We start from the raw sequence: 25,797 nt of genomic DNA on the forward strand, positions 1-25,797 counted from the left end.
CCATCAAGCGGGACCTCGCTTGCTGGATCCGGGTGGACGCTGCCGTGAGCGGTGGAGGTGCCCCATCATCCTGCTTCGCTGCTGCAGCCATTGGGTTGACTTTTTTAAAAGTCGGATTGACATTGTCGGAAATGGGACCAAAACCTGTGAGGATTTGGCCCTGTTTCCGTCAGCAGCATGCCGATCGGCGGCTATGCCGCCTATCCACGTGCTTTCCGACAGCTTCCCAACAAGTTGTATTTCCCAACTTGTCAGAAAAAATTAGACTTGACTGAATGAGTCGGAGCCCCTTCCGACCTATTCCAGTCGGAAACTGCCATCTTTCCTACAAGACGACAGTTTCCGACTCTAATTGAATATACCCCTTAGTAGCTAAAGTAACAGTGTGGACCTCAGATAATAAACTAGATACTTGATTTTGAGTAGGTTTTAGTAACAATAATATGGAATATTCCCTATTTGGGTTATGGCATTCGTCTGATCCTGATGGTTCTTTGATGCCTAGAAGAGACCAACAAAACTTTTCTCCTGTCCTGTGAAGATAGGTCTGTCTTCATACAGACAGGGTATTGGCAGTGCTCCATCTCCATGTTCTTAATATAAATTTCATATAAATGGAATATTCATGGAGGGTTGACATTGACAATGCAGCTGTCTACTGAAAAAAGCAGCAGAAGAAGTGAGGAGAGTATCACCGGACCATTACAGTTATCAGGGAACCAGCTGGATCAGATACAGCTTACCAGTAAGCAGTATTCAGCATTATTTCTTTAGCTTATTGAACTGTCATTTCTCTAACGTCCTAAGTGGATGCTGGGGACTCCGTAAGGACCATGGGGAACAGCGGCTCCGCAGGAGACTGGGCACAAAAGAAAAGCTTTAGAACTACCTGGTGTGCACTGGCTCCTCCCCCTATGACCCTCCTCCAAGCCTCAGTTAAGATTTTGTGCCCGAACGAGAAGGGTGCACACTAGGTGGCTCTCCTGAGCTGCTTAGTGAAAAGTTTAGTTTTAGGTTTTTTATTTTCAGTGAGACCTGCTGGCAACAGGCTCACTGCATCGAGGGACTAAGGGGAGAAGAAGCGAACTCACCTGCATGCAGAGTGGATTGGGCTTCTTAGGCTACTGGACATTAGCTCCAGAGGGACGATCACAGGCCCAGCCATGGATGGGTCCCCGAGCCGCGCCGCCGGCCCCCTTACAGAGCCAGAAGACAGAAGAGGTCCGGAAAATCGGCGGCAGAAGACGTCCTGTCTTCAACAAGGTAGCGCACAGCACTGCAGCTGTGCGCCATTGCTCTCAGCACACTTCACACTCCGGTCACTGAGGGTGCAGGGCGCTGGGGGGGGGAGGGCGCCCTGAGACGCAATAAAAACACCTTGGATGGCAAAAAATGCATCACATATAGCTCCTGGGCTATATGGATGCATTTAACCCCTGCCAGAATACATAGAAAAACGGGAGATAGGCTCCGCCCCCTTATCGGCGGCCTTATCTCCTCAGCACACTGGCGCCATTTTCCCTCACAGCTCCGTTGGAGGGAAGCTCCCTGGCTCTCCCCTGCAGTCACTACACTACAGAAAGGGTTAAAAAAGAGAGGGGGGGCACTAATTACGCGCAGTATTAAATAAAACAGCAGCTATAAGGGGAAAAACACTTATATAAGGTTATCCCTGTATATATATAGCGCTCTGGTGTGTGCTGGCAAACTCTCCCTCTGTCTCCCCAAAGGGCTAGTGGGGTCCTGTCCTCTATCAGAGCATTCCCTGTGTGTGTGCTGTATGTCGGTACGTTTGTGTCGACATGTATGAGGAGAAAAATGTGGAGACGGAGCAGATTGCCTGTAATAGTGATGTCACCCCCTAGGGGGTCGACACCTGAGTGGATGAACTGTTGGAAGGAATTACGTGACAGTGTCAGCTCTGTATAAAAGACAGTGGTTGACATGAGACAGCCGGCTACTCAGCTTGTGCCTGTCCAGACGTCTCATAGGCCGTCAGGGGCTCTAAAGCGCCCGTTACCTCAGATGGCAGATATAGACGCCGACACGGATACTGACTCCAGTGTCGACGGTGAAGAGACAAATGTGACTTCCAGTAGGGCCACACGTTACATGATTGAGGCAATGAAAAATGTTTTACACATTTCTGATGATACGAGTACCACCAAAAAGGGGTATTATGTTCGGTGAGGAAAAACTACCTGTAGTTTTCCTGAATCTGAGAAATTAAATGAGGTGTGTGATGATGCGTGGGTTTCCCCCGATAACAACTGATAATTTCTAAAATGTTATTGGCATTATATCCTTTCCCGCCAGAGGTTAGGGTGCGTTGGGAAACACCCCCTAGGGTGGATAAAGCGCTCACACGCTTGTAAGGGCTCTACCCTCTCCTGAGATGGCCGCCCTTAAGGATCCTGCGGATAGAAAGCAGGAGGGTATCCTAAAATGTATTTACACACATACTGGTGTTATACTGCGACCAGCAATCGCCTCAGCCTGGATGTGCAGTGCTGGGTTGGCGTGGCCGGATTCCCTGACTGAAAATATTGATACCCTAGATAGGGACAGTATATTTTTGCCTATAGAGCATTTAAAAGATGCATTTCTATATATGCGTGATGCACAGCGGAATATTTGCCGACTGGCATCAAGTCTAAGTGCGTTGTCCATTTCTACCAGTAGAGGGTTATGGACACGACAGTGGTCAGGTGATGCGGATTTCAAACGGCATTTGGAAGTATTGCCTTATTAAGGGGAGGAGTTATTTGGGGTCGGTCTTTCAGACCTAGTGGCCACGGCAACAGCTGGGAAATCCACGTTTGTACCCCAGGTCGCCTCTCAACATGAGAAGACGCCGTATTATCAGGCGCAGTCTTTTCGTGGACAAGCGGGCAAAAGGTTCCTCATTTCTGCCCCGTGACAGAGGGAGAGGAAAAAGGCTGCAGAAATCAGCCAGTTCCCAGGAACAGAAACCCTCTCCCGCCTCTGCCAAGCCCTCAGTATGACGCGGGGGCTTTACAAGCAGAATCAGGCACGGTGGGGGGCCCGTCTCAATGAATTTCAGCGCGCAGTGGGCTCACTCGCAAGTAGACCCCTGGATCCTTCAGGTGATATCTCAGGGGTACAAATTGGAATTCGAGACGTTTCCCCCTCGCCGTTTCCTAAAGTCGGCTTTACCGATGTCTCCTTCTGACAGGGAGACAGGTTTGGAAGCCATTCACAAGCTGTATTCCCAGCAGGTGATAATCAAGGTACCCCTCCTGCAACAGGGAACGGGGTATTATTCCACACTGTTGTGGTACCGAAGCCGGACGGCTCGGTGAGACCGATTCTAAATCTAAAATCTTTGAACACTTACATACAGAGGTTCAAATTCAAGATTGAGTCACTCAGAGCAGTGATTGCGAACCTGGAAGAAGGGGACTACATGATGTCTCGGGACATCAAGGATGCTTACCTTCATGTCCAAATTTACCCTTCTCACCAAGGGTACCTCAGGTTTATGGTACAGAACTGTCACTATCAGTTCAGGCGCTGCCGTATGGATGGTCCACGGCACCCCGGGTCTTTACCAAGGTAATGGCCGAAATGATGATATTCCTTTGAAGGAAGGGAATTTTAGTTATCCCTTACTTGGACGATTCCCTGATAAGGGTAAGATCCAGGGAACAGTTGGAGGTCGGTGTAGCACTATCTCAGGTAGTGTTGCGGCAGCACGATTGGATTCTCAATATTCCAAAATCGCAGCTGGTTCCGACGACTCGTCTTCTGTTCCTAGGGATGATCCTGGACACAGTCCAGAAAAAGGTGTTTCTCCCGGAGGAGAAAGCCAGGGAGTTATCCGAGCTAGTCAGGAACCTCCTAAAACCGAGCCAAGTCTCAGTGCATCAATGCACAAGGGTTCTGGGTAAAATGGTGGCTTCCTACGAAGCAATCCCATTCGGCAGATTCCACGCAAGAACTTTCCAGTGGGACCTGCTGGACAAATGGTCCGGGTCGCATCTTCAGATGCATCAGCGGATAACCCTGTCACCAAGAACAAGGGTGTCCCTCCTGTGGTGGTTGCAGAGTGCTCATCTTCTAGAGGGCCGCAGATTCGGCATTCAGGACTGGGTCCTGGTGACCACGGATGCCAGCCTGCGAGGCTGGGGAGCAGTCACACAGGGAAGGAATTTCCAGGGCTTATGGTCAAGCCTGGAGACATCACTTCACATAAATATCCTGAAGCTAAGGGCCATTTACAATGCTCTAAGCTTAGCAAGACCTCTGCTTCAAGGTCAGCCGGTGTTGATCCAGTCGGACAACATCACGGCAGTCACCCACGTAAACAGACAGGGTGGCACAAGAAGCAGGAGGGCAATGGCAGAAGCTGCAAGGATTTTTCGCTGGGCGGAAAATCATGTGATAGCACTGTCAGCAATTCCGGGAGTGGACAACTGGGAAGCAGACTTCCTCAGCAGACACGACCTCCACCCGGGAGAGTGGAGACTTCACCCAGAAGTCTTCCACATGATTATAAACCGTTGGGAAAAACTCGACAGGTATTGCGCCAGGTCAAGGGACCCTCAGGCAATAGCTGTAGACGCTCTGGTAACACCGTGGGTGTACCAGTCAGTGTATGTGTTCCCTCATCTGCCTCTCATACCCAAGGTACTGAGATTGATAAGATGGAGAGGAGAAAGCACTATATTCGTGGCTCCGGATGGGCCAAGAAGGACTTGGTAACCGGAACTTCAAGAGATGCTCACGGAGGATCCGTGGCCTCTACCTCTAAGAAGGGACCTGCTCCAGCAAGGACCCTGTCTGTTCCAAGACTTACCGCGACTGCGTTTGACGGCATGGCAGTTGAACGCCGGATCCTGAAGAAAAAAAAGGCATTCCGGATGAAGTCATCCCTATCCTGATCAAAGCCAGGAAGGATGTAACCGCAAAACATTATCACCGCATTTGGCGAAAATATGTTGCGTGGTGCGAGGCCAGTAAGGCCCGACGGAGGAAATTCAACTGGGTCGATTCCTACATTTCCTGCAAACAGGAGTGTCTATGGGCCTGAAATGGGGGTCCATTGAGGTTCAAATTTCGGCCCTGTCAATTTTCTTCCAAAAAGAACTAGCTTCAGTCCCTGAAGTTCAGACGTTGTAAAAGGGGTACTGCATATACAGCCTCCTTTTGTGCCTCAAGTGGCACCTTGGGATCTCAATGTAGTTTTTGGGTTCCAAAAAGTCACATTGGTTTGAACCACTTAAATCTGTGGAGTTAAAATATCTCACATGGAAAGTGGTCATGCTGTTGGCCCTGGCCTGGGCCAGGCGCGTGTCAGAATTGGCGGCTTTATCCTGTAAAAGCCCTTATCTGATCTTCCATTCAGACAGGGCGGAATTGAGGACTCGTCCTCAGTTTCTCCCTAAGGTGGTTTCAGCGTTTCACCTGAACCAACCTATTGTGGTGCCTGCGGCTACTAGGGACTTGGAGGACTCCAAGTTGCTAGACGTTGTCAGGGCCCTGAAAATATATATTTCCAGGACGGCTGGAGTCAGAAAATCTGACTCGCTGTTTATCCTGTATGCACCCAACAAGCTGGGTGCTCCTGCTTCTAAGCAGACTATTGCTCGTTGGATTTGTAGTACAATTCAGCTTGCACATTCTGTGGCAGGCCTGCCACAGCCAAAAATCTGTAAATGCCCACTCCACAAGGAAGATGGGCTCATCTTGGGCGGCTGCCCGAGGGGTCTCGGCTTTACAACTTTGCCGAGCAGCTACTTGGTCAGGAGCAAATACGTTTGTAAAATTCTACAAAATTGATACCCTGGCTGAGGAGGACCTGGAGTTCTCTCATTTGGTGCTGCAGAGTCATCCGCACTCTCCCGCCCGTTTGGGAGCTTTGGTATAATCCCCATGGTCCTTACGGAGTCCCCAGCATCCACTTAGGACGTTAGAGAAAATAAGAATTTACTTACCGATAATTCTATTTCTCGTAGTCCGTAGTGGATGCTGGGCGCCCATCCCAAGTGCGGATTGTCTGCAATACTGGTACATAGTTATTGTTCCCAAAAAAATCGGGTTATTGCTGTAGTGAGCCATCTTTTCTAGAGGCTCCTCTGTTATCATGCTGTTAACTGGGTTTAGATCACGAGTTGTACGGTGTGATTGGTGTGGCTGGTATGAGTCTTACCCGGGATTCAAAATCCTTCCTTATTGTGTACGCTCGTCCGGGCACAGTATCCTAACTGAGGCTTGGAGGAGGGTCATAGGGGGAGGAGCCAGTGCACACCAGGTAGTTCTAAAGCTTTTCTTTTGTGCCCAGTCTCCTGCGGAGCCGCTGTTCCCCATGGTCCTTACGGAGTCCCCAGCATCCACTACGGACTACGAGAAATAGAATTATCGGTAAGTAAATTCTTATTTTTAAGCATGAATGTAACTGCCTCATTTTTATTATACTGTTTAGTGTCTGTATATTCAGTTTTAGTTTTTATTTTTTGCATTTTTTTTTTATAAAATAGAATTGCACAACTCTATTAAAACATCATCTGTATAAATGCTAAAGCCAGTAAATGATTAAACTCATCACATCATGCAAATTATTTGTCCCTGTGGTGTGAAACTTGGAGTTATATTAATCTACTTACATAGATACAGTGTAGATAAAAGCTGATGAAATACTGTTGAAAGCACTTTAATTAATTTGGTAAGAAAGATAGATCTCTGTGAAGCAGTTATGACATCTAGGTTCTGTATTAAAATTGAAGGCTTGCTAAGTAGACAAATGCAGTACAAATTTGATTGCTTTTACTGCTTCGTCAGTCAGTCGTGACGTGCACATTAATGAGATTAGGAAAAATTTTTGGGGTGTAGTGCATATGTGCTTTCACTACACATGTAACGGTATGGGTGCTCCAACTGGAATCCTTCATTTTCATGAGTAAAACGGAGAACAGCGCTCAGATCACTTAATAACAATGTTTTACCAACTGTAATCCGTTATATTTGATCAGGCCCTGACATACAATGCATTTTAAGTTCTCCTTATGTAATGTACTTTGAGGTGTAAGAAAGTGTTAAAAGTAAGCATGAGTAAGCTAGAAAAGCACTGCCTTAAAAGCACCTGTGTAACCCCATCCTTAACCTATCCTTTCTTGCAAAATCAAAATGATTTTTGTAGAATCTAAAACTGTCCCTCTTGTCACCCTCTGGCGCTGTAAAAGCAGCAATCAAGTGTCTCAGAATATATATATTTTAAATAGTGGTCATGGATTATAGTGTTCTCCCCAGGATCAATTTCACAAGCGCTCCACTTAACTTTCTTTTACATGCCACCTGGCTCTAAACTGCTCCAGGGGTCTGACTGCCAGAAGCACTGAGCTCATGTCACTGTGATTGATTACATTTTTTTCATAGATCTTAGGGAAGGGCAATCTCATTTTAACAATGTTAATAAAAGTTATGTCTTAAGCATTTTCTAAATTTTCATACATTATCAATATTCTTTTCTCAAGAGTGCGCCCACACAAGAGCCTTCTGTTCTCTCCCATTGCAAGTCTACGTACTTTCTGGCTCTGGGTGCACCACCAACCAGGACAGCATACCATAGAAAAAACGGTAATATACGTTGTTTTCTCCCTATTATTAAGGGCAACACACTGTCCAATTTTGGTCTTTTTCTTTCTAATTTATAAATTTATAAATTATCATATTTAAATAAACCCTGTGCCAGATCGCCCGTTGTCTTTCATTTTAAATACTTGCCTGCTGAATCTCCCAGCCCCTGGCAGAGTGGGCCACCCTATTTGTTACTGCATAATTGTCTTCTGATGTGAGCAGGGTGCTGATGTCCAAATCATGTCTTTACACAGCGTGGTTGAGATTATACAGGTGTGCAGTCATGCTCTTCGCACTTGACCCTAGTACAAAAAGTAAGCAACTTTGTGTTTGTGTCAGTATTATAAAAGAGAGAATCTAGCATGTGCAGTTTTCCGGATATGTTGGGAAAACCCATTGACCATTAGACAACAAAATGTACAAAAGCTCTGCACACACATTACCATTAGGAGACCCCCTTTAAGTAAACTAAACTTATAAACTTGACCAGTCTGCTACAAGAGATCACTGATCATATCCGATAGTTCTCATATAGATTTCAGTGAAAAGCCAGAGATTAAGACCACATGGCCTGAACAGGGTCCTGGACGGCAAAGCTTCTACAAAGACTTGTTTGTCCTCTCTGAGTTGCCCTGTTTATTTTTTGGGTTGTGGTTACACCTCTCCATTGTTGCTACTTGATCTGTATTGCATATTCTGTGTCTCAATTGACCTTTCATTGTACTATGCATACAAAGATCAGTAACATTGCCCATGGGCTCAAGTATGTATACAGGATTTTAATTGGGATTGCTTATGCCTTCCATTGTGGGTCTAGTTTGATATGATTATTTGTTAGAACTTTACCCACTGATTTTCTCTGTTCCTTCATATACGTATGCTGCATAATTACTGGATACATTTGTTTATTTTATTTTTTTACATTTTACCCTTGTTTGTGTGCTGCTTAGTATAGTCAGTGACTAACCGGATTTTTCTGTTCTCCTGTGACCTCTGTGCTGTGTGAATGCTTCTGCAGTCTCTAAGTGTAGGGCCACACAAAGCAGACAAAAATGTCCCGTTCAGTGGGACCCGCTTGGGCGCAAGGAGACTGCACATGGGTGACTATGCAGACGCCCACACATGTGCGGCAGTCCCACCGCCGCCGAATCCAACCGCAGCATGCTGCTGTATGACAGGATGGTAGGATTTCAATGAGAACACATATATTTCAATGTATGTATTCACACAGTGCGGTATGTGTTCCATTGAAATCTCGTGTGTCACTGGCCGGATCCTGTTCTACGGCATCCCGCAGAACAGGATCCGTGTGCACACAAAACCCCCCTCCCAGCCAAGAGGGACCCATTTAGCGGAACCCGCTTGGCCACTATGGGGTATATTCAATAACTGTCGGAAGCTGCCATCTTGTCGGAAAGACGGCAGCTTCCGACAGATTTCGGTCGGAAGGGGTTCCGACCTATTCAAAAAAAGTTTTTTTTTTCCGACAAGCCGGGAATTCCCAACTTGTTGGAAAACACCTGGATCGGCGGAATAGCCGCCGATCCGCGTGCTTCTGTCAGAAATTGTGCCAAATCCGACAGGTTTTGGCCCCCTTTCCGACAAACTCAATCTGACTTGAAACCAAGTCGAATTGAGGTGAGGAGACGGGGAGTGCTGCAGCAGGCTCCAGGGATGAGAGGTACCTTGCCTGGCCGTCCCCTGGCTAGGCACCTCTCTCCGTGTAGCGCCTCCCCCCTGCCGCAGATATCACTTTCCTCAGGCGCTGGCAGCTCCCCCCACTGCTCGCCACCATCCAGCTCCCGCCGCCGTCACCTGCTGCCGCAGTCTGCTCTCCCCGCCGCCGCTGTCAGCGCACCCGGCTGCTGACAGCAGTGGCAGAACAGCACCCCGGGTACTGCCAAATCTAACAGTCGGATTTAGCCGGCCATTGAATAGGGGTTGTCGGATCCATTCCGACAAATGCATGTCGGAATGGATCCGACTTTTGTTGAATATACCCCTATGTGTGGCCCCAGCTTTATTCTGCTAACAGTGTTTTGTGGTGTGATATGTTTTAGTTTGAAACCTGATCATGTAGTGTGACTGAAAGGTGTCATTGAGTTTTATTTTCTCTTGCTACACTGTGAGTGCGTCCTTCTCCTTACAGTAAACTGTGCTCTAATGGATTTCTCTACTCTGCACATTTGTCTGAAGTGTTACCCTCAGGTTAAGCTGCTTGTTTTATAGTCTGTTTTTTTCTTTCTTTCTGGGTCTGTTGATAAAGAAGGATTTCTTTCCTTTTTTTCTTGCACACCTCCAGCTAGATACAGTTCATTTACTTTCTGTCTACTTTGTTCTGTGATGTAATGCTTTTTTCTTAATAAGCCTGCTAGTATTGCACCATCTTTGCTATTTATGCTGATTTATGCCATGGCTTGTCTTCCATCCTGTCAGAGCTGTCTTTTCTCTGACGTCCTAGTGGATGCTGGGGACTCCGTCAGGACCATGGGGATATAGCGGCTCCGCAGGAGACAGGGCACAATAATAAAAGCTTTAGGATCAGGTGGTGTGCACTGGCTCCTCCCCCTATGACCCTCCTCCAAGCCTCAGTTAGATTTTTGTGCCCGACGAGAAGGGTGCAATCTAGGTGGCTCTCCTGAGCTGCTTAGAATAAAAGTTTAAGTTAGGTTTTTTATTTTCAGTGAGTCCTGCTGGCAACAGGCTCACTGCTACGAGGGACTTAGGGGAGAGAAGAAAACTCACCTGCGTGCAGGATGGATTTGCTTCTTAGGCTACTGGACACCATTAGCTCCAGAGGGAGTCGGAACACAGGTCTCACCCTGGGGTTCGTCCCGGAGCCGTGCCGCCGACCCCCCTTGCAGATGCCGAAGTTGAAGAGGTCCAGAAACAGGCGGCAGAAGACTTTCAGTCTTCATAAGGTAGCGCACAGCACTGCAGCTGTGCGCCATTGTTGTCAGCACACTTCACCAACAGTCACCAACTGTCACTGAGGGTGCAGGGCGCTGGGGGGGGCGCCCTGGGCAGCAATGTATAATACCTTTTTATGGCTAAAATACATCACATATAGCCCTTGAGGCTATATGGATGTATTTAACCCCTGCCAGATCTCACAAACTCCGGGAGAAGAGCCCGCCGAAAAGGGGGCGGGGCCTATTCTCCTCAGCACACGGCGCCATTTTCCTGCTCAGCTCTGCTGTGAGGAAGGCTCCCAGGCTCTCCCCTGCACTGCACTACAGAAACAGGGTTAAAACAGAGAGGGGGGGCACTTATTTGGCGATATGATTACATATATAAAAATGCTATAAGGGAAAACACTTGTATAAGGGGTTGTCCCTGTATAATTATAGCGTTTTTGGTGTGTGCTGGCAAACTCTCCCTCTGTCTCCCCAAAGGGCTAGTGGGGTCCTGTCCTCTGTCAGAGCATTCCCTGTGTGTGTGCTGTGTGTCGGTACGTGTGTGTCGACATGTAGGAGGACGATGTTGGTGAGGAGGCGGAGCAAATTGCCTGTATTGGTGATGTCACTCTCTAGGGAGTCGACACTGGAATGGATGGCTTATTTAGGAATTACGTGATAATGTCAACACGCTGTAAGGTCGGTTGACGACATGAGACGGCCGGCAAACAAATTAGTACCTGTCCAGGCGTCTCAGACACCGTCAGGGGCTTGTAAAAACGCCCATTTACCTCAGTCGGTCGACACAGACACAGACACGGACACTGACTCCAGTGTCGACGGTGAAGAAACAAACGTATTTTCCTTTAGGGCCACACGTTTCATGTTAAGGGCAATGAAGGAGGTGTTACATATTTCTGATACTACAAGTACCACAAATAAGGGTATTATGTAGGGTGTGAATAAACTACTTATAGTTTTTCCTAATTCAGATAAATTAAATGAAGTGTGTGATGATACGTGGGTTTCCTCCGATAGAAAATTATTGGCGGTATACCCTTTCCCGCCAGAAGTTAGGGCGAGTTGGGAAACACACCTTAGGGTGAATAAGGCGCTCACACGCTTATAAAAACAAGTGGCGTTACCGTCTCCAGATACGGCAGCCCTCAAGGAGCCAGCTGATAGGAAGCTGAAAAAATATCCTAAAAGTATATACACATATACTGGTGTTATACTACGACCAGCAATCGCCTCAGCCTGGATGTACAGCGCTGAGGGGGCTTGGTCGGATTTCCTGACTGAAAATATTGATACCCTTGACAGGGACAAGATTTTATTGACTATAGAGCATTTTAAGGATGCATTTCTATATATGCGAGATGCGCAGAGGGATATTTGCATTCTGGCATCAAGAGTAAATGTGATGTCCATATCTGCCAGACGACAGTGGTCAGGTGATGCAGATTCCAGACGGCACATGGAAGTATTGCCGTATAAAGGGGCGGTCCATCGGACCTGGTGGCCATGGCAACAGCTGAAACGGTAGGGGGTCATCTCAAGAGTTTCAGCACGCAGTGGGCTCACTCACAAGTGGACTCCTGGATCCTACACGTAGTATCCCAGGTGTACATTGGAAATTCGAGACGTCTCCCCCTCACAAGTTCCTGAAGTCTGCTTTACCAACGTCTCCCTCCGACAGGGAGGCAGTATTGGGAACAATTCACAGGCTGTATTCCCAGCAGGTGATAATCAAAGTACCCCTTCTACAACAAGGGAAGGGGTATTATTCCACACTATATTGTGGTACTGAAGCCAGACGGCTAGGTGAGATCTGAAATATTTGAACACTTACATACAAGCGTTCAAATCAAGATGGAGTCACTCAGAGCAGTGATAGCGAACCAGGAAGAAGGGGACGATATGGTGTCACTGGATATCAGGGACGCTTACCTACATGTCCAAATTTGCCCTTCTCACCAAGGGTACCTCAGGTTCGTGGTACAGAACTGTCACTATCAGTTCAGACGCTGCCGTTTGGATTGTCCACGGCACCCCGGGTCTTTACCAAGGTAATGGCCGAAATGATGATTCTTCTTAAAAGAAATATGGACGCTTTCCTGATAAGGGCAAGGTCCAGAGAACAGTTGGAGGTCGGAGTAGCACTATCTTAAGTAGTTCTACGACAGCACGAGTGGATTCTAAATATTCCAAAATCGCAGTTTTTTCCGACGACACGTCTACTGTTCCTAGGGATGATTCTGGACACAGTCCAGAAAAGGATGTTTTCTCCCGGAGAAGAAAGCCAGGGAGTTATCCGAGCTAGTCAGGAACCTCCTAAAACCAGGAAAAGTATCAGTGCATCATTGCACAAGGATCCTGTGAAAAATGGTGGTTTCTTACAAAGCGATCCCATTCGGTAGATTTCACGCAAGAACCTTTACGTGGGATCTGCTGGAAAAATGGTCCGGATCGCATCTTCAGATGCATCAGCGGATAACCCTGTCTCCAAGGACAAGGGTGTTTCTTCTGCGGTGGCTGCAGAGTGCTCATCTATGAAAGGGCCGCAGATTCGGCATTCAGGACTGGGTCCTGGTGACCACGGATGCCAGCCTGAGTGGCTGGGGAGCAGTCACACAAGGAAAAAATTTCCAGAGAGTGTGATCGAGTCTGGAGACTTCTCTCCACATAAATATACTGGAGCTAAGGGCAATTTACAATGCTCTAAGCTTAGCAAGACCTCTGCTTCAAGGTCAGCCGGTATTGATCCAGTGGGACAACATCACGGCAGTCGCCCACGTAAACAGACAGGGCGGCACAAGAAGCAGGAGGGAAATGGCAGAAACTGCAAGGATTCTTCGCTGGGCGAAAAATCATGTGATAACACTCTCAGCAGTGTTCATTCCGGGAGTGGAAAACTGGGAAGCAGACTTCCTCAGCAGGCATGACCTCCACCCGGGAGAGTGGGGACTTCATCGGGAAGTCTTCCACATGATTGTAAACCGTTGTGAAAAACCAAAGGTGGACATGATGGCGTCCCGCCTGAACAAAAAACTAGATATTGCGCCAGGTCAAGGGACCCTCAGGCAATAGCGGTGGACGCTCTGGTAACACTGTGGATGTACCAGTCAGAGTATGTGTTCCCTCCTATGCCTCTCATACAAAAAGTACTGAGAATCATAAGAGGGAGATGAGTAAGAATGATACTCGTGGTTCCGGATTGGCCAAGAAGGACTTGGTACCCGAAACTTCAAGAGAGGTTCACGGAAGACCCGTGGCCTCTACCTTTAAGAAAGCACCTGCTCCAGCAGGGGCCTTGTCTGTTCCAAGACTTACCGCGGCCGCGTTTGACGGCATGGCGGTTGAACGCCGGATCCTGAAAGGGCATTCCAGATGAAGTCATCCCTACCCTGGTCGAAGACAGGAAGGATGTAACCGCAAAACATTTTCACCGCATTTGGCGAAGATATGTTGCGTGGTGTGAGGCCAAGAAGGCCCCTACAGAGGAATTCCAACTGGGTCGTTTCCTACATTTCCTGAAAACAGGACTGTCTATGGGCCTAAAATTAGGGTCCATTAAGGTTCAAATTTCGGCCCGGTCGAATTTCTTCCAGAAAGAACTGGCTTTAGTGCCTGACGTTCAGATGTTTGTAAAAGGGGTACTGCATATACAGCCTCCTTTTGTGCCCCAGTGGCACCTTGGGATCTCAATGTTGTTTTGAGTTTCCTAAAGTCACATTGGTTTGAACCACTCACCACTGTGGACTTAAAATATCTCACATGGAAGGTGACGATGCTATTAGCCCTGGCTTCAGCCAGGCGTGTGTCAGAATTGGCGGCTTTATCATATATAAAGCCCTTACTAAAATTTTTCATTCTGACAGGGCAGAATTGAGGACTCGTCCTCAATTTCTCCTTAAGGTGTTTTCTGTTTTTCACATGAACCAACCTATTGTGGTACCTGCGGGTACTAGGGACTTGGAGGACTCCAAGTTACTTGACGTTGTCAGGGCCCTGAAAAATATGTTTCCAGGAAGGCTGGAGTCAGAAAATCTGACTCGCTGTTTAGCCTGTATGCACCCAACAAGATGGGTGCTCCTGCTTCTAAGCAGACGATTGCTCGCTGGATTTGTAATACAATTCAGTTTACACATTCTGTGGCAGGCCTGCCACAGCCAAAATCGGTAAAAGCCCATTCCAAAAGGAAGGGGGCTCATCTTGGGCGACTGCCCGAGGGGTCTCGGCTTTACAACTTTGCCGAGCAGTTACTTGGTCAGGGGAAAACACGTTTGCTAAATTCTACAAATTTGATACCCTGGCTGAGGAGGACATGGAGTTCTCTCATTCGGTGCTGCAGGGTCATCCGCACTCTCCCGCCCGTTTGGGAGCTTTGGTATAATCCCCATGGTCCTGACGGAGTCCCCAGCATCCACTAGGACGTCAGAGAAAATAAGATTTTACTTACCGATAAATCTATTTCTCGTAGTCCGTAGTGGATGCTGGGCGCCCATCCCAAGTGCGGATTGTCTGCAATACTTGTACATAGTTATTGTTACAAAAATCGGGTTATTCTTGTTGTGAGCCATCTTTTCAGAGGCTCCTTCGTTGTTATCATACTGTTAACTGGGTTCAGATCACAGGTTGTACGGTGTGATTGGTGTGGCTGGTATGAGTCTTACCCGGGATTCAATATCCTTCCTTATTATGCACGCTCGTCCGGGCACAGTATCCTAACTGAGGCTTGGAGGAGGGTCATAGGGGGAGGAGCCAGTGCACACCACCTGATCCTAAAGCTTTTATTATTGTGCCCTGTCTCCTGCGGAGCCGCTATATCCCCATGGTCCTGACGGAGTCCCCAGCATCCACTACGGACTACGAGAAATAGATTTATCGGTAAGTAAAATCTTATTTTTGTATTTGCTCAGTGGGCTGTTGCCCAAGGGCCATAGGAGTATAATGGATCTATGCTGATAGCTGAGGGTCCCTTTTTTTCAGGGGTAACAGATTTTTAAAAATCGGCCCGGGGAAACGGATATATCCGCATTCAAAGCAGTGGTCCCCATCCAAGCCTGTTAATTGCTCTTCCCAGACAGATATCTTGAATTCTACCTGATTTACAGTTTTTCTGAGGGTATAATCCAAAATATGGGACTCTCCCCTTTCAGTGGACACTGGCAGCTTGTCTCTGCTTTGCCCAAAACCAGAGATATCTGCCTTCCAGCAGCTGGTCCCTGCTCCAGCTCCACAGACAGAGGCGGATTGGCCATAGGGTTTTCAGGGAAGATTCCCGGTGGGCCGACGCACTCATGGGGCCTGTTTTGTTTGAGGACATGTGGTCCTTTTTATAGACATAATGCATAAGATGCAAAATAATTTGCATATCTGAAAATTACTTTGCCACTTATCCTGTGATTGCAGATGATCTAGTGTATGCTCTGTCTGCCTGCTTGGCTGACATATAAGATTGAGTAAATAGTGATTGGGATACGGTTGGTGTAATAAGCAAGAAAATATATCTTTCTAAAGAATGATATAGTTTCCTAAATTCTGAAGGTGTATCATATAATGTGCTCATAATATTTAATTTTATTTCTTTTTAACTTCCCCCTTGATGCTGGACATGCCCACTATCTGGAAAGTTTTGGGCGGAGGGTGCTGCTGCCATGCCCCACGGCTAGACCTTACATCTCTGGTGCTGCCCATGTGGGGCCACTAGTACAATTTTTTCCAGGGCCGCTTTTTGTTCCCAATCCGCACCTGTCCACAGGCCTAGTATGCAGTTTTATATTTTCATCGGTGGTTTGCTCTGGCTCCTGAACGCTGATTCCCAAGTCCCCAGTAACTCTTGAAAGGTGGGACTCTAGGTTTTTTTTATTTTATCCTAAGCTTACAAATCTGTTTCCAGGAAATGGAGATATCTGCAGTCAAGCAAGCTGCCCTCCCACCAGAATATGATGAATATGAATCCCATTTATCACTAAACGGGGGTATTCAGTGCTCCACAGCCGCACTCTCTTACCTGTGCCGCACTCTGAGCCGTTGTCCATCATCTGCTGGTCCATCTGGTGACCTGCGCTGTCTGCCGCTGCGCTTTGCCTCCACTGTCAGCGCTCACAGGTGTGGCGGCCATTGTTAGTCCTTGCTGCCCACTCCACACTGGCAGTTTCCTGCAAAGCCAGTCATGGACGGTGCCATGACAGTTCCAATCAGCTGACATCCGAGGAATAATTTCTTAATCATGTGATTATCCCATCCAATCAGCAGCAAGCTAGGCATATAAATCCTGAATCTCGGCACAGGCAAATCGCCAGTGCTTTGTTGTCTATCAACCTGTTGTGAGCTCCAGACTCTTCTGTTGAATTTAAGACAAGTGCAGTTTCCATCTCCAGCATTCCCTGGCTTCCTGAGCTATCCAGTCCAGCTGCTCAGCTCAGCATTCCATCATATCCAAATTCACTATTAGAGCCAATCCCAGTGATCCTGAAGGTCTGCTCATTTCATCATTACAGTATACCCAGATTCACCGGTACAGCCAGTCCCTTTGATCCTGAAGGGCTGCTCAGTTCATCATCGCAGCATATCCAGATTTCCCGGTACAGCCAATCCCAGTGATCCTGAAGGGCTACTCAGTTCATCATTGCAGAATATTCAGATTCACCGGTACAGCTAATCCCAGTGATCCTGAAGGACTGATCAGTTCATTGCAGCATTTCCAATTCGCTGGTACAGTCTATCCCAGCATTCCTGAAGAGCTGCTCCTGCAATCCATTGCAGCATTACCCAGTTCGGTGGTACAGCCTATCCCAGCATTCCTGTGAAGCTGCTCCTGCAAATCCGTTGCAGCATTTCCAGATTCACTGGTTAATCTCATCCCAGTGATTGAGAACCCTCAGTGTTTTGAAATTCCCAGCTATTCTATTGCACTGGTAACTCATCACCCCAGTGTTCCAGTTTCCCATATAGCTGATACCACATCACCAACTCAATTCACCTGATACAGCATCCAGTCAGGTGTTCCAACTTTGCCAAACTGCCACGTCTATGAATGAGTACATCCTATATTAAGCCAGCCCAATTCCGTCCTAAGGTCCCAAGCCAAAGCGGAGCAGCTCAACCTAGTCTGGATTCACAAACAACCCTAGCTGTGACACCACTTCACTATCCACCCCAGTGTATTAAACACCCCCTACCACTCTGCAAGTCATGTATCGGGGCCCATTCATTCATCCCAATGCCCCCTTCTACAGTTTATTGTTCTCCCTCGTGCCCCATCTCCCACCATCAGGTCCTACAAGCTTTGCAGAAGATAGAACACCCCCTACCGCCCACAGGACATCAAAGCTTCTGCTCATAGCGCCCCCCACCCCTACCTCTGGATGTCGGGTAGGGGCCCCAGTGCATTGCACAGCCTACACTGCTGTTAAGATGGCCCTGCTTCCTCTTGCTGTTAACATAAAGTAGACCATCAAGCTTATCCTTTTCGCATCTTGATGCATTGTTGCTTGAGGTTACTGACAGGACAGCACAGCTTTATAGCCTCATGTTTTCTCTTTCAGGTTTGTTAAACTGCCTCCCAACTGTTCTGTATTTTTTCCAATCTGTCTTCTCCCTATTTTTAATGGAGTAAGTGTGGGACCCCAAAACCAGCCCCACAGAGGTGGACCCCAGTTGGAAATTTTAATGTCCCAGTTAGTTATGCAAAGGGCATTGATTAACATGGCTGTTCAGTGCAATATGGAGAATGCAGATACAACAGTAATGAAAAGGAAGTACATTGCTGCTGACAAACTGGGCAAGAACCTGTTAACCTCATGCACTGATATAATTTGGGTTCCACATGAAAGTACATCGGATCCCTGATCTACAATCCTATTTACAAAGAATATATTTGACAGAATATATGAACACAGTTTATCAGGTATTACAATCACTTCCATTGCAATTTGTTTCAAGGTTGTCCACTAGGCAGTAGGTGAAAATTGATCACACTGCATGAGCAATATTCGATCTTTCTTTTTTTTTTTCCTTTTTTTTTTAAAGACTTTGAAGTAAACTTGAGCTGTTAAATTGTAACCCACATTTCACACTGCAGTACCATGCAGAGATTGTCCTTGAACTAATGCTTAATCTTCTGCAGTCCTCATTAACATGTACATGCGTCTCCTTCTCTGAGCTACTGTAGCAGGAGAGCCTCCTGTTTCCTGGAAATTAAAGCTGTATCTCTCTTATATAGTAAATTCTTGGTCTAGTCCTACCCCTTCTTTTTGGCACTAACCTAAAAAAATATATAAGCATCTGGATAAACGATTGATTTTTTTAGTATTATATATGTATATTGAATGTGTGTGTGTATGTATGTATGTGTATGTATGTATGTATATATATATATATATATATATATAATATATGTGTGTGTGCACGCATTCTATTACTACTGTTCTAATTGTAAAGCGCAACGGAATATGCTGCACTGTATAAGAAACTGCTAATAAATAAATATTTATAGTGTGTGTGTATGTATGTATATATATATATATATATCTATATATATCTATATATCTTGCACTTCCTGGCACCATTTAAGAATGCAAATAGTTGTCTTACGCTTATTGATGCCGGCCTATATTATAAAGATTTGTGCACTGTTTATATTGCTAAGTACAGAATGCTTGTGAATTACAGGTTGAGTATCCCTTATCCAAAATGCTTGGGACCAGAAGTATTTTGGATATTGGATTTTTTTGTATTTTGGAATAATTGCATAACATAGTGAGATATGGCGATGGGACCCAAGTCTAAGCACAGAATGCATTTATGTTTCATATGCAGTGGGGCAAAAAAGTATTTGGACAGCCACCGATTGTGCAAGTTGACCCACTTAAAAAGATGAGAGAGGTCTGTAATTTCCATCATATGTACACTTCAACTGTGAGAGACAGAATCTGAAAAAAAAAAAAACCCAGGAAATCACATTGTATGATTTTTTAAAAATGTACTTGTGTATTCTTGTGGAAAATAAAAATTTGGACACCTACCAAGCAGCAAGATTTCTGTCTCTCACAGACCTGTTCTATCCTCCACTCATTACCTGTATTAATGGCACCTGTTTGAACTGGTTATCTGTTTAAAAGACATCTGTCCACACCCTCAAACAGTCAGACTGCTACCTCTCCACCATGGCCAAGACGAGAGAGCTGTCTAATGACACCAGGGACAAAATTGTAGAGCTGCACAAGGCAGGGATGAGCTACTCGACAATATGCAAACAGCTTGGTGAGAAGAGATCAACTGTTGGCGCAGTTATTAATAAAATAGAAGAAATACAAGATCACTGATAATCTCCTTCAACCTGTGGCACCATGCAAGTTCTCACCTCGTGGGGTATCAATGATCTTGAGAACGGTGAGGAATCAGCCCAGAACTACACGGGGGGACCTGGTCAATGACCTCAAGAGAGCTGGAACCTCAGTCACAAAAGTTACCATTAGTAACACACTACGTCGTCATGGATTGAAATCCTGCAGCGCCCAAAAGGTCCCCCTGCTTAAGCCAGCACATGTCCAGGCCCGTCTAAAGTTTGCCAGTGACCATCTTGATGATCAAGAGAAGGATTGGGAGAATGTAATGTGGTCAGATGAGAGCAAGATCAAACTTTTTGGTATAAACTCAACTCGCTGTGTTTGGAGGGAGAAGAATGATGAATGGCATCCCAAGAACACCATACCCACTGTGAAGCATGGGGGTGGAAACATCATGCTTTGGGACTGTTTTCTGCAAAGCTGACAGGACGGCTGATCTGTATTAAGGAGAGGATGAATGGGGCCATGAATCGTGAGATTTTGGTCAAAAACCTCCTTCCCTCAGTAAGAGCATTGAAGATGGAACGTGGCTGGGTCTTCCAGCATGACAGTGACCCCAAACACACCGCCCGGGCAACTGGAGTGGCTCCATAAGAAGCATTTCAAGGCCCTGGAGTGGCCTAGCCAGTCTCCAGACCTCAACCCAGTAGGAAATCTGTGGAGGGAGTTGAAAGATCTTGTTGCCCGGCGACAGCCCCAAAACATGACAGATCTAGAGAAGATCTGCATGGAAGACTCCGCCAAAATACCTGCTACAGTGTGTGCAAACCTGGTCAAGAACTACAGGAAACGTTTGACCTCTGTAATTGCCGACCAAGGTTATATTACAAAGTATTGAGTTAAACTTTTTGATTGTCCAAATATTTATTTTCGGCAAGAATATACAAATAAATTGTTTAAAAATCATACAGTGTGATTTCCTAGTTTTTTTTTTTTTTTTTTTTTCAGATTCTGTCTCTCACAGTTGAAGTGTACCTATGATGGAAATTACAGACCTCTCTCATCTTTTTAAATGGGTCAACTTGCACAATCTGTGGCTGTCCAAATACTTTTTTGCCCCACTGTACACCTTATACACACAGCCTGAAGGTGATTTTAGCCAATATCTTTAATAACTTTGTGCTTTAAACAAAGTGTGTGTACATTCACACAATTCATTTATGTTTCATATACACCTTATACACACAGCCTGAAGGTCATTTAATACAATATTTTTAATAACTTTGTGTATTAAACAAAATTTGTTTACATTGTGCCATCAGAAAACAAAGATTTCACTATCTCACGCTCTCTCAAAAAATTCTGTATTTCGGAATATTCTGTATTTCAGAATATTTGGATATGGGATACTCAACCTGTAATACTTCTGCATAGGTTAAATCCTTAAATGGTATTGGTCAGGATCCCGGCAGTCAGAATCCTGACGCCGGAATCCTGACACTATTTGGAATGCCGACAATGCATCCCAAATAGGTTCATGATCCCGTCGCTGGAATCCCTACAGCCGGGATGCCGAACGAGCAGACACCGGCACCCAGGGGAGGTAAGCCCCATGGTTGGAGAGGTTAGGTTTCGGCTGTCGGGGGGGAGGTTTAGGTTGGTGGGTTGGCGGTTTAAATTTAAGCACCCCCAAGGGAGGGTTAGTGTTAGGCTGTGGGAAAGGAAGGGTTAGGTTTACACCACAGGGAGAGGTGGATAAGGGTCTAGGGGCTTATGCAGGTACTTCTCCTAAACATTAAGAAATGATCATATATTGCTGTTCATTGTTTCCCTAAGTAATTTAATATGTATTTTGCAGATATGACTGGTGTAACTGTCACATCTTTTTATTGGTACATTTTCCTAGTCTTTTCCTAGAGGGAAGTACTACTGTTAAAACCACCTCTTTAGTATCTATTCATCCCAAAGCCTTCATGCTTATGAAAGGCAAGATTGCCCAGTGGCTAGTCCCCTGTAGCCTGAGCCTCTTGTAACATTATGTTTTCAGTTATTCTGTAATGAATTCTATTAAATTCCAAGAGGAAGGTTCTGAATTAAATATGGATTTATTTTTCACAACTGAAATAGTTTAACTAGCTCTTCCTGAGATCATGAATCTTTTTTTTTTTCTTTCTATGAGACAAATTAATGATTTGTCATATTAAAAGTTGAAATATAAAATTACCTGTGTCCCAAGTGCTATTATTCTTCCTATCTGTCGAACACTGATGGGAATTAGTCATCTGATTAGCATCTATACTTTTAGGTCTACCTGACTTTTCAGTTTGAATCATTTCCCTAATTACCTTTGCCAGCTAAGACTGGATCAAAGTTGGAATATTTGTTTTGTGGATAAGAAGATGAATTTAAAATGTTAAATACCTGCCAGACCAGTCTACTAGTAAAACTACAAAACTGTATAATTACAACATACAGTATTTTGAAGATCTTTATATAAGTTTTTTTTATCCCTGTTTTCTTATGCATTATTTTCCAGTTAGGGTGCAGTTATTGGCTCAGGTTATCTGTCACAGCAAACACGAGTAAAAGGTACCAAAATATCATCTACATTTTATGGGACATTATCTATACATATTATGAAACTCTAAGGGTTGTGTCTGTATATAGCATTTTTTTTGGGGGAGAAATGTACCTCTAGGGACTGTTTATGAACTATGGAGACAAATAATTTTTCGGAATTTTGTCTGTCCATTCCAACATCACACAAAAAATACTGGATGAATTTGGATCGCGTTTTCACTACTGTATAGCATGGTGACCTAGAAATAAACTGAGTTATGTATTATCTCAATGTGAAAATCAGGGAGAGGAGCACACTCGGCACACTGAAAGTTGGTGTTCTGGTCATGCCTTTACTGACCTTGACTCCACACAAGTTATGCAGCAGAACCCTACTTAAAGAGACTGCTCTGCAAATGAACCTAATTGAAGCATAGATTCTAATGGGAAATCCGACTTGTCGGAAATATGTTGGAAAGCACGTGGATCGGCAGAATAGCCGCCAATCCGCGTGCTTCTGTCGGAAACGGGGCCAAATCCGACAGGTTTTGGTCCCCTTTCCGATAATCTCAATCCGACTTTAAAAATGTTGGATTGAGGACATGAGATGGGGGAGTGGGACGGCGGGCTACAGGGCACCTTCGATCATCCTCGATAGTATGCAGTGGGTTGTAGGGTATCACCTCCGTTCATCCTCCGGCGGTGAGGACGGGACAGCAGCTGAGTGCTGTCAGCAACCGTGCGGAGGGGACACTGGGAGAGGCCAAATCCGACAGTCGGATTTGGCCGTTCATTGAATAGCCCTTGCCGGATCCATTCCGACAAATGCATGTCAGAATGGATCTGACTTTAATTGAATATACCCCTATAACGCAAAGTAATGTAATAGGGTGCACAAGCAACTTCTGATTAAAATGATATGCAGCAGGCTTATATTCTGTGTGACTGCAACTGTATTTGCATACAAAATAACGTTTTATTTTGTATGCAGATAGAGCCACTATTACACACAGAATGTAGGCATGCTGCAAATCATTTTAATCAGCAGAAGCTGCTTGTGCGCCTTATTATATTATAGTGTGTCTAAGACGCATTTTCGCAGGGAAAAAGACTATCTGTGCTACCGAGTCCCGCAATATCATGGTGTGACTACAAGGGCTGTTTAGAATGACTGCAGCAAGGACGTAGGAGGACATGTCTGTAGATTGACTAAGCGTCTCCAATGCACACACAAAAAAGCACATTTCAGAGTTTTACACAGCTCTCTAAAAGAAAAAAAAATCAATACAATCAGCAATAGAGTTGGGACATACAGCACTATAATTTTTTTTTACAATGAGCAACATCATTATGTCACTGCATGTGTCAGTCACCTGTCTCGGCATAGTGGTATCAATGATGGTTACCATGCCCGTGAGCTAGGGTTCGATTCCTAGACTCACATGTATATGTATGTAGAAATTAGCATCCACAGTTTTTTTTTTTCTTCTAATTTTGCCAGAAGAAGTTCTGTCATACTTTGTATACAGTCTCAGACATGCACACACATATACAGTCAAAATTAGAAAAAAACTGATTACACCAATATATGTGTGGCTTTTCAAATTACGAAAAGTGTTATCTTTGAGACTGAGTTTACTGTACTTCTTCCCAGGCTTCCCCATTGCTTTAATAGGCAGCTTCCCTAACCACTTATACCACCTCCTGTAAGACTCGTGATTTCATGGATTGGATGCACTGCTTAGTAAATGACAAACACAAAACGGCCAGTACACTATTGTATGTAAATGAATGGCTGATGCTGGCTTTGGTTGGGGGAAGGGAACCCAGAATCCACAGAAGGTACATTCATTTGTAAGCCATGTTAGCATTGTGCATGCACCTAGAGATCGAGAGATGCCTGGCGTGAATGAGCCATCATTTGCCGGGCAGCTCTGCAAATGTCAGGCGTCTTTTCTTGCTGTAAATGCATCTTACAGATGTGTCCTCTACATCCTTGCTGCAGTCGCACTAAACAGTTCTTGAAGTCACACCATGCTATTGCGTGACTCTGTAGCACCGATCGTCTTTTTTTTTTTTTTTTTTAATGTTTTTTCCCCCCTGCGAAAATGCATCTTAGACACAAAGAAATTTTATAGGATGCAAAAGCAGCTTCTGCTGATTAAAATTATATTTTGTGTGTAATAGCGGCTCTACCTGCATCCGAAATGAAACGTATAAGAACATTTTGTATATACAGTCGTATTCACACACATAATATAGGCAAGCTGCATATCATTTTAATCAGCAGAAGGTGCTTGTGCGTCCGATTACATTCCTTTGCGTATAAGGCGCATTTTTTTGGAAAAATACAAATAAAGACAATCGGTGCTACTAAGTTCTACAGCAGTATGGTGTGACTTTAAGGGCTGTTTAGAATGTCTGCAGCAAGGATGTTAGAGGACATGTCTGTAGATTGGCTCAGCGTCTCCAATGCACACACAGAATAGAATAGTTCAGAGTTCTACACAGCTTGGTATAGTGGTATCACCGATGCTTGCCATGCCCGTGAGCTAGGGTTCGATTTCCGCAAAGGACACAATTGTATATCTGTGTAAAGATTAGCATGCACAGTTTTTTTTTTTTCTAATTTTGCCAAAACCGGTCCTGTCATACTTGGTATACAGTCTCAGACATGCACAGTTTTTTTTTCTAATTTTGCCAAAACCGGTCCTGTCATACTTGGTATACAGTCTCAGACATGCACACAGATATACAGTCAGAATTAGAAAAAAACTGTAGGTGCTACTTAGTACACAAATATACAAGTGTGACTTTTCAAATTACAAGAGTCTTATCTTTGAGACTGAGTAATGGACCATTGCTTTAACACATCAGTTTGCGTCTGTATACACTATTTTTATTTATTGATTTATTTTTTTGGTCCCCAAAGAGAATGAATATTTTGTACAGCGTCCCATTATTTACAGTACGCGATACACTTCAAGTTCTTAATTGACTCTCTCCGTGTTACCGTTGGTCTGTGTGTATAACATTACAGTTGTCACTGGCCATTTGTCAAAGCTTGCTAAGAGTACACTATTACAGTACGATTACTGTACTGTACTGTACTGTGTTGCATCCGCCACTATTCTCTCTACAGTATTGGATTAGTGGAGCATTAGCCACCCAATGGTGAATATGTGTATTGCATGCTGTGTATGTTGTCGCACCTCAGCAAACCTCTCCGTGCAACAACTCAACAACCTGAGCTATAGTAAAGGCGGGACAAATACTCTGTTTAGGCGGAGAAAATGCAACAATGAGGAAGGCTCCATCTGTAATGTGTACAAGATGCATGATGGAGGAGGGAACTCCCCATGCCAGAAATGAAAATAGGCTATCTGTAATTCAACGTTTCAAATCTGCTAGGGTCTCCATGTCTATATTCTGGATAACTATTTCAGCAG

General features: G+C 45.2%; 1 protein-coding gene across 1 annotated transcript in view; it reads left to right on the forward strand.

The window, feature by feature from the left end:
• The window catches only part of MICU1 (mitochondrial calcium uptake 1), a 540,637-nt gene that overhangs the window by 245,786 nt on the left and 269,054 nt on the right, over nt 1-25,797 (forward strand). The gene's annotated exons all lie outside the window — the stretch shown is intronic.

Source organism: Pseudophryne corroboree, chromosome 3, assembly GCF_028390025.1.
Source record: "Pseudophryne corroboree isolate aPseCor3 chromosome 3, aPseCor3.hap2, whole genome shotgun sequence".
Lineage (NCBI taxonomy): Eukaryota > Metazoa > Chordata > Amphibia > Anura > Myobatrachidae > Pseudophryne > Pseudophryne corroboree.